General features: G+C 44.8%; 1 protein-coding gene across 1 annotated transcript in view; it reads right to left on the bottom strand.

Moving 5' to 3' along the window:
* WIPF1 (WAS/WASL interacting protein family, member 1) overlaps positions 1 to 268 on the bottom strand; it is a 110,007-nt gene extending 109,739 nt beyond the window's left edge. Inside the window, exon 1 of the mRNA XM_004674515.2 lies at positions 142 to 268. The gene's annotated coding sequence lies outside the window, so the exon portion shown is untranslated. The remainder of the gene's footprint in view (positions 1 to 141) is intronic.
* Positions 269 to 16,181: the final 15,913 nt, after the last annotated feature.

The following is a 16,181-nucleotide window of genomic DNA, read 5'->3' as shown; positions in this document are numbered from 1 at the left end:
CGCCCACCGGTGCCAGGCGGTGCGTCCGAGCCCCTCCGTCCAGCCCAGCCCCTCCCTGGAGCCCCCGGCGGCCGTGGGGGGCTCCACCAGCGCGGTCCCGAGACCCCGGAACCCGAGGCGGGGCGGCGGCGTGTCCCTTACCGCGCGAGGGCTCCGGGCGGCTTCCAGGGCCCCGCGGCGCGCCGGGCATTTTTTTCTGGAAAACTTCTCCCTGATCCGTAGGGCTGAGCCGGCCGGGCAGGAAAAGCTCTCAGAACCGGGAGGCTGCGACCATCCGGGAACTTTGCTGAGATGTAAACCCTCCCCCTCGGCTCCTCGTCCCCCCCCCTGCGGCCCCGCCACATGTGGAAGCGCCGCGAGGCCGCCGCCGGCCCTCGCCCTCTCCTCGCTGCAAGGAGCGGGTCCTGCCTGGTTCTGAGGCTCTGCGCCCGGTAGTCTGGTCCCCACAAAGGACCATGGCGAGAATGGGGTAGGTGAGAGGCTGGGGCTCGTGTGTCCTCGGGCCCCCGCCCCTGAGCAGTTAGGGGACACGACTGTGGGAACCAGGACAAGCGTTTGCAGGGACTGGAAGGGGTGTCTGGAACCAAGGACCCTCGCCCCCAAAGTCTGCGTGCTCTCACTGCTGGTACTTCCCCACTTGCACTACTAGAGATTCCCGTCGCCTTCTCTAGAATGTTCTCAAGAGAGGCCCCACTTTTGAGGCACCTTGAATTTAAGGCCACTTTTTAAGTGAGTTTTACAATGGAGTGGGGACCACGGAGATCCAAGGTCTCCCCTTTTGAGATACAGTAGTGCTGCTCTTCCCTTGCAAAGATGTCAGTTCTTCCCACTAACAATTGGGATCTTTAGTAGTCCTCTTGCTAGTGAGTGTGAGGTTGTCCGCCTCAAATACCATAGGGCCCACAGTAAACATTCAGAGAAAGCCGAAGCCCTGCCCCAGTGTCAGAACTGACAGATTACCAGGCTCTGACCAGCCCTAGAAGGTGCTATCTCCAGACCCCAAAGAAAAGTTAGCGTTCACTAAGAAGACACAGGGAGTAGAATGTGAGCGTTTCAAAGAGTAAGTTTTGGTCAGTATAAAAACTCCTGATTCTTGTTGCCCAAATTTCAAGGCTGGTAACCTGTGGATGAAAGCTAAAAAGGATCTGTTCACTTCAGAATTGATGTTCTGGGCTGAGGAGGTGGTTCATCCTTAACCTCAGGCTGGCTGCACTCCTGCTATGCACACTTGTATTTTGACATACTCTTATTATCTCTCAGAGATAATAACCCTGCTGGGAAAGGGGTTTAGTGACATGGGTGAACCTTTTTTTTTTTTAAAGATTTATTTATTTTATGCATACAGAACTGGGGTACAGACCAGATCAGATGTGTAAGGGCAGTGAGAAGATTCACCATAGACAGAGTGGGGAGCAACAGGTAGATCACTGAAATACACTGTTGAGGAGAGCAGCTGCAGGAGAGGAGCTGTCTGCTGGGCCATGTGGGTCACCGCCCTGGCTGGGATCGAACTCATGTTGAAGAGGCTGCAGCTAGCTTCATAGTGCTCTGTTCCAATCCGTTGTGCCATCAGGGAGGGTCTGACATGGGTAAACTTTTATTGACAAATTTTTATTCTAAATGTACCCACCTTCTCAAGTTTCATTATATATTTGTCTTTCTTGGAAAACTGCTTCTGTGGTAATATGGATCTGTTATGTTTTATATGAAGACGTGATTTCATATATCAGTATGTTTTTCCAGTTTTGAAAACAAGCAATAGCAGTGTGGCATGGAAGTTAAGCCCAGGAACTGCCTGGTTCCTTTGCAAGTTCTATAAACCACATTTTTTCCTTTTTTAATAGTTCAAATAAGGACAACAATCGTTCTTAAATCCCTAGACTGTTGTAAGGATAAAATATGCAAAGCCCTCAACAGATAAACAGAGTAGTAGCAACAAGTACAATAGGAATCTTTACTTATCTTTGATTCCCCGAAGTCCAGCAGAACCTGTGGCATCTTGTAAAGAAGAGATTATTTGTTGAGATAAGAAATCTCTATAATTTAAGTCTTCCAAGAATCCATGTAAATTTGTTACACACAAAAGAAAATTAGGTAAGTTAAATGAGTGCCTGCTCCCATCATTTCATCATTGGAAGACAAAAATAAATGGCGTTCTGAATTGTTCACTCTTTTAAATTACCTGTACAAGCAAAGATCATTGTCTAGAATGTCCCTGTTTTTCTCTCCTCAGACCCAACACTTCTCTCAAGTTCAAAACCTAATTAACATTTTATCAGTGTTGATTACCTAGTTTCAATCAGTTAGCTATGGTCATGTTAATGTTAACATTTGTAGAAGCTGAGTGAAGCATATATAGGAACATATACCTACTTACAGAAAGTTTTATCTTTTTTTCTTCCCTCAATATAAATCTACTTCATTAAAAAAAAACTTAGACCCTTGTGGCTTGTTTAATAACTGAAAAGTTGTATTTTTTGACCCCTTTTACCCATCTCACCTACCCACTAATACCCAGCTTTGGCAACATCAATCTGTCCTCTGTATCTCTGAGCTTTTTAAAAAACAACACTGGATTCCATACATAAGTGAGATCATATAGTATTTGTCTTTCTCCATCTGACTTATTTCACTTAGTATAATGCCATCAAGGTCCATCCATGGTGCCTCAATGGCAATTATACCTTTTAATGACTGAATACTATTCCATTGTATATGTGCACATATGTGTACACTCACACACAGATATGTTCCACAACTTCTTTACTAATCCATTGATGGACATTTAAGTTGTTTTCAAATCTTGGCTATTGTAAATAATACTGACATGAACATGGGGGAGTGCATATCTATTTTCATGTTAGTGTTTTGTTTTCTTTGTATAAATATCTAGATGTGGAACTGCTAGAACATATGACATTTCATTCTAATTTTACTTTTTTGAAGAATCTCCATATTCTTTACCATATTTCTCACCAATAGTGCACAAAGGTTCCTTTTTCTCCACATCCCCACAAACATGTATGACTTCTGGTCTCTGATAGTTATTGTGACAAGTATGAGATGAAATAGCTCATTGTGGTTTTGATTTGCATTTCCATTGTGATTAGTGATGGACATATGTTGTCTTCTTTGGAAATATTTCAACTCAGACCCTCTACCCATTTTGAATTGGATGAGCTGTTTATATATTTGACTATTAACTCTTATAAGTACCTGATTTGCCAATATTCTCTACCATTTAGTAAGTTGCACTTTCATTTGTTGATGTTTTCCTTTGTTGTGCAGAAGTTTCTGTAGTTTGGTATAGTTCCACTTCCTTCTTTCTGCTTTTGTTGCCAAGACCAGTATCAGGAAGCTTACCACCTATGTTTTGTAGAGTGTTTTATGACTTTAGGTTTTATGACTTTAGGTCTCACATCAGGTCTTTAGTCAATCTTTAGTCAATGTTTGTGAATGGTGTTACCATTATTTTACTTTCTACTTTCTCCAACACCGTTTATTGAAAAGTCGTTCCCAATTTTATGTTATGGATCCCAGGATTATTTCTGGACTTTCGATTCTGGTCCATTGATCCAAATGCTTATTTTTGTACAAGCCCCATACTGTTTTGATTACTGTAGCTATTTAATATAATTCAAAATTAAGGCATACATTGCCTCCAGCCTTGTTCTTTTTTCTCAACTTTGCTTTGGTTCTTCAAGGCCTTTTGTATTTCCATACACATTTTATAATTGTTCTATTTTGTGAAACATGCCATTGGAATTTTGATAGGGGTTGCATTAAACTTGCATACTGCTTTGGGTAGTGTGGACCTTTTAATAACATTAATTACTTCAATCCATGAACAGAATATGTTTCCATCTGCTTTGATGGTCTTCATTCTCTTTCATCAATGTTTTATAGTTTTCAGTGCACAGGTCTTTATCTCCTTGGTAATTAATTCTTCAATATTTAATTGTTTTTGATGCAGTTGTGAATGATGCTGAATTCTTAATTTCTCTGCTAGCCCATTATTGGCACATAGAAATGCACCCATTTTTGTATCCTGTAAATTTACTGAATTTGTTTGTTCTAACAGTTTTTTGTTTGTTCGGTTTAGTATGTTTAGTGTTTCTATATATGATTTGATGTTATTTGCAAATAGTGACAGTTACACTTGTTCATTTCCAATTCCAAGAAAATGGCTTTTCTTCTTTCTAATTGCTGTGACTAATACTTCTAATGGTAGATTAATAAAGGTGGGAAGAGTGGGCATCCTTGTCTTAATAATCCTGATTTTAGAAGAAAACTTTTCATTGTTCAGTATGATGTGAGCTGTGCATTTGTCATATATGGCCTTTATTATATTGAGGTATATGCCCCTTTACCCCCACTCTTTTGAAAATTTTTATTGTAAATGAATACTGAATTCTATCAGAATGCTTTTTCTGCACCCATAGAGATGAACATATGATTATTATCCTTCATTATGTTAATGGAATATACTTTGTGAATTATTTTTCAATGTTAAACCATCCTTGCACTTGTGGAATAAATCCTACTTGATTGTGACATAGGATACTTTCAATGAATTATTCAGTTGGCTAATGTTTTGTTGAGTAATTTTCTATCTATAGAGGATTTGCATCTACCTCATTCTGTTAATGGCTAAATAGTCTTTCTTAACTCACCCAAATCCCCTATTACTGGATATTTATTTGTTTTTTTTAACTGTGTAGTAAATATTTATGCACTTAAATGTTCATACACCTCCAAGTTGGTATTGTAGGCATAGAATTGCAGAGTGGAAGGATTTGTACCTTTTGTTAAATATTGCTGATTGCTCTCTAAAATGTGACTATCATGTCACTTAATATTTCTGTCCACAACAGACCACATGTTCAATGGTGTTCCCCATAGGCTATTCCATGTGGATTTTGTGTGTAGGCATGCCGTCCAGGTTTGCATAATGACACCCTACAACATTCATATGGTGGCCAAATCACCTAATAACACTTTTTTTACACTGTAACCCCATTGTGTTAGAGATGCATGACTGGTATATAATAATGGAAATAGCTTATTTTTATAAGCAGCAAAATTCCTTCATAGATCGTTTCATCAAACAACCACAGTAATGGGTGAATGTGCAGTCTGTGAGTCAGGCCATCTGATTACTGGTCTTAATACTTTGATTTCCTAGCTGTATGACCAAGGGCATGTGGTTAAACCTGTATGGTGCTTCTTTGAACTGGTTATCAGTTCTGTGTAACACATTACTCCAAAACTTAGTGACTTAAAATAACACACATTTATTATCTTATCATTTCAATGGGTTAGGAATCTGGGTGCAGTTTAACTGGTATGCAGTCATGGGGGGCTTTACTGAAGGAGGAGCTACTTTGCAGTCACTTACATGGCTAGGCATCTCCCCTGACTGGGGACATCACGTTTTTTGCTAATTTCATAGGGTAGCCCGCAACATGGCAACTATTTTCCTCAGAATGAGTGAATGGGAGGCAGCACCCAATAAGGAAGCCAGTCTTTATGAATCCTAATGCTGTCACTTTGCCATTCTGGTCATTAGCAAAAAGTCACTAAGTGCAGTCCACATCTAGGTGAGACTATCATCAGGCAGAGGCCCTTGGGGCCATCTTATAATGGTGTTGTGGGCTTAAACTAAGTTAATTCATGTAAAAGAGAACACACTGACTCTAAGTAAGAACACTAAAGAAGTTCTTTGTTGTTATCAGCATTCATTGCTTCTATCTATTTTCCTGTTTCACACAGTATCTCATCAAGAACCAAAGAATTTAAGAAGCCAATTATATGGTGATGGATGGAAACTAATTTTTGGTAGTGATGGAAATATATTGTTTACAGATATAGAAGTACAGTGTTGTGCACCAGAAACTTATATAAGGATATGAACTGCATTTAAACATGCACTTAAAAGAACCCCAAAAATGACGTCAAAGCTTTGGCTGTTTGGATGGCATAGCAGACAGTTCCTTTAAGAAACAGAAATTGGCCCTCCCTAGTGGCGCAGCGGGTTAAAGCACAGCACTAAGAAGCTTAAGCCACTTCCGCATGAGTTCGAGTCCTGCCTGCCCCAGAGGAGATCCACATGGTTTGGCATGGTTTGCTCCCCTCAGCAGTGTACTTCATCGATCTGCCTGTTCTGCTCCCCACTGTGTCTCTGGTGAATCCTCTCACCCTCCGCATCTCTGGCCTGTACCCAGTTCTGTATGAATAAATAAAATAAATCTTAAAAAAGAGAAACAGAAATCTCAGATGATATAAGAAAGTTTAATAAAGATTTGTTCACAAAATTATTTAGGACAAGGAAAAAGGGATGGTACCATGCTCCAGGGATGCAGAATTCACTTTCTTAAGGTGGTAACTTGATATTTATTTTTAAAAATGTTTTATGAAGATGCTATTAAAACATGGTTGATTTGGTAGACAAGCCTTTAAAAAGTGACAATGCAGGGACCATTGCTACCCCTCAGCCTCATAGAGAGGAATATTCACCAGCACCAGGAGAGGGTAGGACTGTTGGTGGGAGTCAGGAACTTCAGAAGAGTCATGCCAAGTTGTGGTGACCCAGTGGGTGAGAATAGAGGAGTAAGAGCCCTGACTTTACTCCTTCTGCCAGTGTCATTCATCATGTGAGCCCAGGCAGGAGCCAGAGGACAAGGGACCCACCGTGCTGTCCACCCAGACCAGCCCCCCAGGATGGGAGCTGGAGAACAGTGACATTAGCCTGGAGGAGTGAATGGAAAATATGCAGCCTGGGCAGGCACAGCTATTCAATAACTGGATGTTATTGAACATACAGTAACATGGCACATAAAAGATGTCCTGTATATAGACTTTATATACAGGACCTGAAAGGCAGTTCACCTGCGTTTCCAGCAGAGGGGTCAGGGAAGGGTCATGGTGGGGAACACAATTTCAGAAGAGAATGATCCACCGTTGGTGGATGGTCCCCTTTCAGAAGATTCCACGTGGGCCAGTGAGAAAGCTTCCGAGATTTAAACTCATAGCTGGCAGGCAGAACCAGAGTATTTGGGAGCTTATGAGGACAGCAGGTCTTATCTGGGAATGGACTTAATGACATGAAATGTGTTTGTTGTGATGATTGATGACCAACTCTCATTTCATTGGTCAGGCACCAGTGCAGTGCTTTGGGGTCTCCACAACAAGGATCCAGGAGCCACACTTCAGAGCTCACTGCCAAGGAGAAGTGGGGCTCAACGCTATGAAGCTGGAAATGGGGTGGATCCCAGGCTCCAATCCAGGTGGGCCTTTCTGTCACAACCTCTGCATTCACAGGGACTTGGGTAGAAGTCTGTACTTTTCAGAACAATTGCTTTCCTTCTTTATGCTTGTTGAAGCAGGGGTTCTGGAAGTGGGCATACTTAAGAAACTTAGAGAATTCTGAATGTAATTAAACTTTTCTAATCGAGGTATTTTAGAAGAGAGGGAAACATCTGAGCTATTTGTTAAAGTTATCAAATTCACAAGCCTGTAAGAGTGACTGTTTTGCTTCAGGGAAGAGGGAACTTCACCTGTTGAGTGTTCATAAATACTTTTGCATAATTGGTGAAAGGGATTGAAAAAATTATTCCAGTTTCTAAGCATGCCTATTGCTGCATTTCCCCATCTGGAGTCACTGACCTTTGTGAGGCCTCTTCTGCTATGCCAGCTCCATGGTCCAGAAGCAAGTAATGGACCTTGAAGTTCAGTTTTACCACAAAGGGTCACACCATGGTTTGTTTGTTGTTGTTTTAAAAGATTTCTTTATTTATGCATACAGAACTGGGGTGCAGGACAGAGGTACAGGGGTGGTGAGAGGATTCACCAGAGACAGAGTGGGGAGCAGAACAGGCAAACTGATGAAGTACACTGCTGAGGGGAGCAGCGGGCGGGCCAGGAGAGGTCTGCTGTGTCATGAGGGTCACCTCTGGGGCCAGGGATCGAACTCGCACTGAAGCAGCTGCAGCCAGCTTACAGTGCTGTGCTTTAACCCATTGAGCCGCCAGAGAGGTCTGGTATTGTTTTTTTAATGAAGCGATAAATAATGATTTCCAAGGACTAGGGAAAGGGAAGGAGAGAAGGAGGGAGGAAAGGACATAGTTGTAGGTGGTGCACAGGAATTTTAAGGTCAGTGAAGTATTTCTGTATCATCCTGGGTGCTGTAACAAGGGGGTCCCTGTTATTATATATTTATTAAAACCCATAAAATGTACAACAGAAATAGTGAGCCCTCCTGTAAACTCTGGGCTGAGTTAATAATAGTGTATCAACGTTGGCTCATCAGTGATAATAGGGTACGAAACTACTAAGACAATAAGGGAAACTGGGGAGGGGAGAGTGTTGACAGAATATATGGGAACTCTTGTACTTTCTGTTCAGTCTTCCTATAAACCTAAAACCGTCTCCCCAAATAAAGTCTAATTAAAAAAAAAAATAAGGGAAGCATATTCAGTTATATATTTGTAGAAAGAATATTGTCACTGCATTTTTTCAGAACAAATATTTCTTTAGAATCAGTAAAAATACTTTTAAACTATTATCTTTAATTGTTTATATGCTTGATTTTGATTTCTTATGTATGGTTAATGATGTACATAGTGGACTACTAGAATAATATGTGATATAAGTGAATCAATAGCACTCTGAGGGCGGGGTTACACCCTCAGTTTTATTGAAATGGGGCTCAGTCAAGGCATTTGGATCCCTCTAGATGAATGCTTTCCACAATGGTCAGCGCCCTAAGCTCAGTGAATCCCTGGGGCAGCTTGATAAGCCTGGGTAGAAGGTGGTGCTGATAAGAATTACCTAGACTGCTCTCCTGGGGACGAGACAGCCCTGTTCAGGCAGCATGAAGTGGCAGGGTCCGCAGAGCACCAGCGTGATTAGGGCTGAGGAGTTTGGTTTACATAGAGAAGTAAAAGAACTGGAATATTCACGGCCTGACCAAGTGGCAAGGACCAGGGAGACAGGGGTGGGGTGTTCAAAGAACCAGGCCTTCTGACTGACAGTGGGGAGACAAGGTTCCCTTACATGGGCCTCAACTAAATAAAGTAAGTAATATTGGGCCTAGGGAAGCACAGCAAAGCTTTACAGTGGACAGATTTGGCCAGCAGGCTCAGTGCTGGCAGAAAGGTTGTTCTGACAGGTGGGGCCTGACAACACCTGTAATCTCCAGCATGGTATCAAGGGTCACAGCAGAGATAAGCCTGGATGGGAGGGGCTTCAGCAGCCGTTGGGGTACTTGGGGCCAGTGAGGCCTGTGAGGTCAGTGGGGCTGGCCTGGAGGAAGAAAGGAAGCAGCTTTGGTTTTCTTACTCATCTCAGAATCAAAAATGAGAGAGGAAATGGCCACTTCTTGGCCCAGGGCACCCACCAATTAAGAGAAACCCCAAATGTAGTCTCTCTGTCCTGAGCGACTCTGAGATAATGTCCCGTCAGGTACTACAGCAGGTGTAGAACTTTCTTTTTTGAGATTTATTTATTTATGCATACAAGAACTGGGGTACGGGCCAGAGGTGCAGGAAAGGATTCACCAGAGACTGAATGGGGAGCAGAACAGGCAGATTGACTGACATACACCGCTATGAGAACAGGAGAGGTCTGCTGCACCATGTGAGTCAGCTCCCTGGTCGGGGATGGAACTCATGCTGCAGTGGCTGCAGATAGCTTCATAGTGCTGAGACTTAACCCCTTGTGCCACCAGGGAATCCCCAGCTATAGAACTTTCTTTGCACAACATTACACAAAGCACCAAATGTGTAACACAGATGACGGCGGATCTGCCCTGCTGGAAGAAGAGTGAGGGCTGCGGGCAGAGGCCAGGTGTATGCTCCATCTGAGGCATGATGTGAGATCCCCTGTCTGGAGAAGCAAGTCCGAGTCCTTTGAGTGGCTTTTAGGGACTCCCTAGACTATCCCCTTATTCTGTTATCCTGTATTGTCCTTGGACCTTGCTTTACATCTTATGCTCCAAGGTATAGAACGGCCTCCATGCATATGAGTTGCTTCATGTCTCTGTGCTTTTGCTCATGTTGTTTCCTTTCACCCAGAAAGCTTTTTTCTCTGCTTGCCTCTGCTCATTTTTCCATCAGATTGTTTGGGGGTTTTGTTGTTGAGTTTTTAATGAGTTCTTTATATATTTTTGATATTGACTCCTTGCTGGATGGTGATTTGCAAATATCTTTTCCCATTCAGAAAGGTGTCTTCCATTTGATGATAGTTTGTGTTTGGCTTGTGGAAACTGTTTGGTTTGATGTAATCCTATTTGCTTTTTTATGCTTTTGTTTCCCTTCCTCAAAGACATCTCTGAGGCTAATGTTGAGGAATATATTGCCTCTGTTTTCCTCTGTGTACTATGGTTTCAGGTCTTACAAGTCTTTAATCTACTTTGAATTAATTTTTGCATATGGTGTGAGGCAGTTGACCCAGTTTTCACAATGCACTTGTGATGTCATGGCTTCTGATAAACCTTCTGGACTCCCATTGGGTGTCCTAGATGTGCTGACAACTGAGAAGTTAGCTTTGGGGGAGATTCTATATCTGTCACCCTCTCCCTGAGGCTGTAAGCTCCCCAAGGGCAGGACTTTTTTGAACCTGAGTCCTCCATTCTCATTCCCAGCTCCTGGCATTATCAGTGCTATTGTTAACACATTATCAGTCATCATTTAGAATAAAAGGATTCTTTCTGGAAAGCAAGCTTGAGATAAGGAAAGAGGCATGTGCCATAAAAAAGAGAGTGGCATAATACCTGGCCAAGAAGTGGGAGAGGAACTGAGAACTAAAAGCTGGGACAGTAAGCAACCTGCCTGTGGAGTTTGCAGGGAGCCTCTGTGAGTTCACGTCAGGTCTTGGGCTTGACGGGCCTGGCCCGCTGCCCTGCCAACTGCATTAGTAATAAGTGACTCTGGGAAGAGCCTCTTCAGGCTGCAATAGAGGGGGCTCCCCAGGAGCTCTGGAGGCTTCTGATCACTTCCCTGAGGCCTGCAGGCCTCCAGGGGGTTCTAACTAGCATCCTGGACTTTACAGGGAGACAGCTGAGCTCAGGAAGTTAGTTCAAATTCCTGGTATATTGGTTAAGGACTCCTCGGAACTGTCTGCAGGAAAAATCTCTAACTGGACTAGTTTGCTCGTGGTTAGGGAGGAGAGATGGATGGAAAAGGCATTGGATTTTGTATTATGAGAACCAGATGGATTCTAATCTAGGCCTTGCTTTGAAAGGCTGCACATGCTGCCCTTTGTATTTCCACATATAAACACTGAGCTAGCAATGTCCCTTCTTCCCTTTTCACAGACCAGTGGGACCCACTCTGCCACTTGCTATCTTTGTGACCTGGAGCAAGTTTGCAATACTCTGTAGGCCTCAGTTGCCTTGTGTGCAAAATGGGAACACTCATTTTATCCTACTTCATTTTATTAATGAGATCCTCCTTAACGGCCTGGTATAAAGTAAGCACGCAGTAATACTTAACTAAAATTATTACTGATAACATGGGAACCATTTAGGAAAACTTAAAAGAGTATGAAAACTACCTGTATTGGAATGCTAGCCTTGGTTCCCTGGGCTAATGAAAGCAGAGTTGGAAGAGAAGGAGTTTGTTGACCAGGTGAGGATGGCAGACGAGTTAGTGTCTGAAAGACCACAGTCCTGCTTTTTGGCAGCGAACAAGAGTCTTTATCCAGAGTTACAAGGAAGTAAAAAAAGCAGAATGGGCAAGGGTCAACATGTCCATCCTTCTGACACAAGATGGAGATTTAGGTTGGCACCAGCTCGCATTCATATCACCTGGTTGTCAGCAATTCCGATGCTATCTTCTTAGCATGTTTTCTCCATGGAATGTAAGAAAACAAGGTTGTTAAGCCTAGAGGGTAAATGAAGATAGGAATGCTTATAGCATCTTTCACTGCTGTATCATACCCAGCGGCAGATAGCATGGCAAGCCTTGCAGTATCAGCACCACACGGTACTTGAGAGCAATGCAGTCTGGGCCCCAAAGCAGGCCTTTCGTGTCTGCAGGTGAGCAAGATCCCCAGTGATTCCTCTGCATGTTAAAGTGCAGAAAGTGCTAACGTAGCAGTGCTGACATATCCATCGCTTACAGTGTTACATCACTTTGAACAAATTCCCTAACCTCACTGTTCTCCATTGGCTGTAAACTCTGCCTCACCGTGTGTGTGTGGGGGGGGGGAGGGGGCAGTTTAGGAGAGCGGGTGTGGGGGAGCCGTATACTCAGTCAGCACTTGGTAGATGCCATCCAGTGTTCATGCTGTTTTCTAGCCCACTGGGACCCTACAGAGCCTTGCACGTGGGCCATGCTTCAGCTGGGCGCAGACTGCCAGGTTCAAGCCCACTCCCTCACCTGCTCCACATCTGGAACAAGATCTGACTGCTCCCAGTCTCAATTTCCTGGCTGTTAAAATGGCAACAATTGACTGTGCCCCAATGTGGGCGGTGCTCAGGCATTAACCAAGAAGTGAGGCTGATGGGCAGGCCAAGGCGAGGGTGGGGAGGGGTTGCTCCATGAGAGTAGAGTGTATTTACCAGGGAGCTTGGTCTCCCAGGAGCCTCTTGCTGCCCAACCAACAGGTGCAGGTATTGCCTAGTCTAGAGCTGGGGCACCAGGGAGGCCAGAATCCAAAGGAGGCCCCTAAGGCAAAGGAGGGAGAAAGAGCAGGCCGTGCCAGGTGGGGAAAGTGCCTGAAGCTCCCTAGCGACACACCGGATACCCCAGCAGGCCCAAAGTTGCACAAGGCTGGGCCTCTCTATCTAGCACAGCAGCACTTTGTGTAGTGAGCTGGCTGGTGTCCCTGCACTGAGTGATTCATACTTTAGGTGTACTGGGTGAATGAAAGAAGAAAACTTTAGTTATAAACACGTGGCAAAGGGCTCCTTCCGGGGCCTGTCTTTCTTGGGCCTGCTAACACCCTGACGGCAGAAGGAAAGACAAGTGTATTTCTCACTCTTGTGGTGGCCCCTGACACCCCATTCTTGCAGTTCCCCATGGTGCCTCCGGTGTCTCCGTGGGAAGCATGTCTGTTTAAGGAAGGAACAGACTTCCCGGAGACCAGTGGAGATAAGTGGAGCACCTTTCATCTACTGCAGACAAATTTGAGAAAGGGAGTGGAGCCATTGCCTGGAAAAGAATCTTATGCCCTGAAAGTAGCCTCAGATTTGATGCCAAATGCAGAGGGAACCAGCACCAGTCCGGGGTGGGGGAGGGGGCACCTCTCTGGATGTTGGGGACATCTGTTTGTACAATTCCAGGGCCTCCCTCCTAGGAGGGTGTTCCGTGTCCAGAGGGCATTCAAGAAAGCCGGCAGCCCTGCTTCCTCTGTAACGCTAAGCTATTTATTTCTCCTGAAAATCGATTGCCTTGTCTGCAACAAGGGGATAATAAAACCTCCTGCAGGGGGTTGTCACGAGAATTAAAGTGGAACCTGCGTCATCAGTAACGAAGGAACGATGGAGAGTGCCAGGGTGGCTGTAAGTAATTCACCAGATGGCTGCCCTGTGCGCCCTGCCCATGGGCGCACCCCATGTCTGCCACACCCCATAGTGTCCACCGTCCAGGGCATGTGGTCGCTGTGCCAGTCTATCCTTACATCAACTTGAGATAGGCTTGCCAGATTCAGCCAGGAGAGATGAGAATATTACACTTAAAAAAAAAGTGACCCTCAAGATTTCCACTGCTTCATCTTGTTGGGATCATCAGCCACAGGAAGCCAAGTTATGGAAGTGCTGCCGTGAAGGGTGGTCTCCCGAAAGGGATGGTCTCCCGGAACAGAGCGTGGTTGTTTTTTTCTCTCCAGGCTCCTTGGGGCTATTTTGGAGCTGCCTAAGGAGAAGATGGAGGAGGAACCAGGTGAGGGTGAGGGGGAATGCTAGCTGATGAAAAGATGTGGCGCTGTCTTGTCTCAAACCTGACATTCTCCAAGGGTTAGGTTATTTACCAGGAATGTACGGAGGAGACTAGATTTTTTTTTTTTTTTCAGCTCTACTGTGATTTAAGAGCATTCTGTTTCCTGCTGGTGTGAGAAAAGATGGTGAGAGAGGAGGAAGCTGAATCACTTTCACCCCGTTTGTGGGGAGCCTGAGACTCCTAGGCTGTGCTGCAGGAAGGAGTGGGGCCTGGGGAAAGAAGGGCTGCTCGGGGACCTGCCTCCAGACGCCTCTCAGCCAGGCGCCTCTCAGCCAGGGGCACCTGCTCACCAGGGCTGCGTGCCTGCACTGTAGACAGCTGGGGACAACTGAACACCAAGGCTGTTGTGTGTGTGTGTTTTTTTTTTTTTTTTTTCAGGACAAGGGCCCTTGGGAGAGCTGACTCTTCCAACCCCCTCACAGAGGGGATCCAGCTTTTTGGTGTGCTAAAGGTGATTTAAGGCAAGACAGGTCCTTCAGCTCTTCTCAATAGGCCTCTAAACCACCATCACCCACACAAGTGCAAGTGTTGATAAGCTCCTGATTCCCCCTCCCCTCATGAGACACCCCCCCACATGTGTATCCCCTTATGTAGGTCTGAGGGGAGAAATGGAGAGACTTTCCTAAGTTGGGTCCTGGACTGGGAGAGGGAGTGCACCATGATAGCAGATGGCTGGTTGTATGGAGATGATTAGGTCCAACAGGCTCTTTGAAAGCAGTTCAAAAACAAAAACAAAAGCAAAGCGCGACAGACAGTTACGAGCTCTTACTTTGTTCTTCTTGTGGTCAGGAGAGGAGGGAAATACCACTCCCAGCAAATGTAGTCCATTCCTTTGTCTCTCTTGCCCCTTTGCTCCCTCCCTATCTGAGTCCAGCCCATGAACTCCCCACTGCCCAACCAACCCCATCACACGCCTGGGCCAAGCAACTGAAGAAAGAGGGCAGGTGGGCGCTTTCCCACCTCCCCTCCACTGGCTTCTGGAACTTCTTTTCATTGGAGATTTGCCCTGTGGCATGTGAGAATGGTCAGACATCACACTCTTGGAAACAGGAGCTAATGTGGAAGCCAGATGATGCTAAACCCAGGATAGGGGCGATCAAATGGAGAGACGCTCTTGAATGGAAGCGAGAGGTGTGGAAAGTGGACGCCAGGCGTGTGCCCATGTGTCGAACCTCCACTTTGCTGACCCAAGTGTGTGGTCCAGCACAGGAGTAAGATGTATTCGTTAGAAAAAAAGTTCTTTACACTGAGGTGATGATGACTATCCTACTTTTTGGTGTTAAAATTTCATTTTTTCTTTCATAAAATGAAAGTCCTAATAAATGATAGTTTAAAAGGTGGTTTATAGATGGTAGAATAAGAATAAGATAGTGGCAACAACCTCATGCCAGTCCCTGAAAATAATTAAAAGAAATATTTCACTGTTATGTGAAATACAAGTCTGGGGCCCCTGCTGCAGGACCTGGGCAGCCTCTGGCCTGCTGGCCTTCACGAGAGTCACACGGGCACCCGTGGGAACGTGCAGGCACCGAGAGCCCTTTCAGGGCGGACAGGAAGGGCCAGCCAAACTTCTGACATGTGTCTTCTAGGAGAGAGTCAAACTTACCTTCCCTTGGCATCCTTATTATAGTACCACAGACATTTATGAGAAAACACCATGTATTTAAAAAAAAAAGATTTATTTATTTATGCACACAGAACTGGGGTACAGGCCAGAGGTGCTGGGGGTGAGGTGAGAGGATTCACCAGAGGCAGAACAAGCAGAGTGATGAAGCATACTGCTGAGGGGAGCAGTGGGCGGGTCAGGAGAGGTCTGCTGTGCCATGTGGGTCAACTCCCTGCCGGGGATGGGACTCATACTGCAGTGGCTTGGGAAGCTTCATAATGTAGTGCTTTGGCTCGTTGCACCACCAGGATGGGCCCAGCGCCATGTATTTTGGGAAGAACAAACAATGGCCAACTACTCAACTTTTGAGTTGTCTGGTCAAAGCAACTACAGTGGACTTCTCTGTTAGAACCTATTCTTAATGAGCCGTGAAGTTCTTGCTTTCTGATTTGGTTGCATTAAATGAACTTGAATACATGTGTTTGAATATTACTGAACAGCAGCAGATTGAGGAGATACGGGAAAATTAACCGTGGATCAGATAAAACATGGATGCTGCCTTCAAAGAGGTTGCAATCCAGGAGGAGAAGAACAAAAAAAATGACAAAGAGCGATAAAGGGAAGTTAGGAGAGAG

This window comes from Condylura cristata, unplaced genomic scaffold (assembly GCF_000260355.1).
Source record: "Condylura cristata isolate star-nosed mole 26May11 unplaced genomic scaffold, ConCri1.0 scaffold00002, whole genome shotgun sequence".
NCBI classification, from domain to species: domain Eukaryota; kingdom Metazoa; phylum Chordata; class Mammalia; order Eulipotyphla; family Talpidae; genus Condylura; species Condylura cristata.
This window is presented reverse-complemented; position numbering and strand designations above follow the sequence as displayed.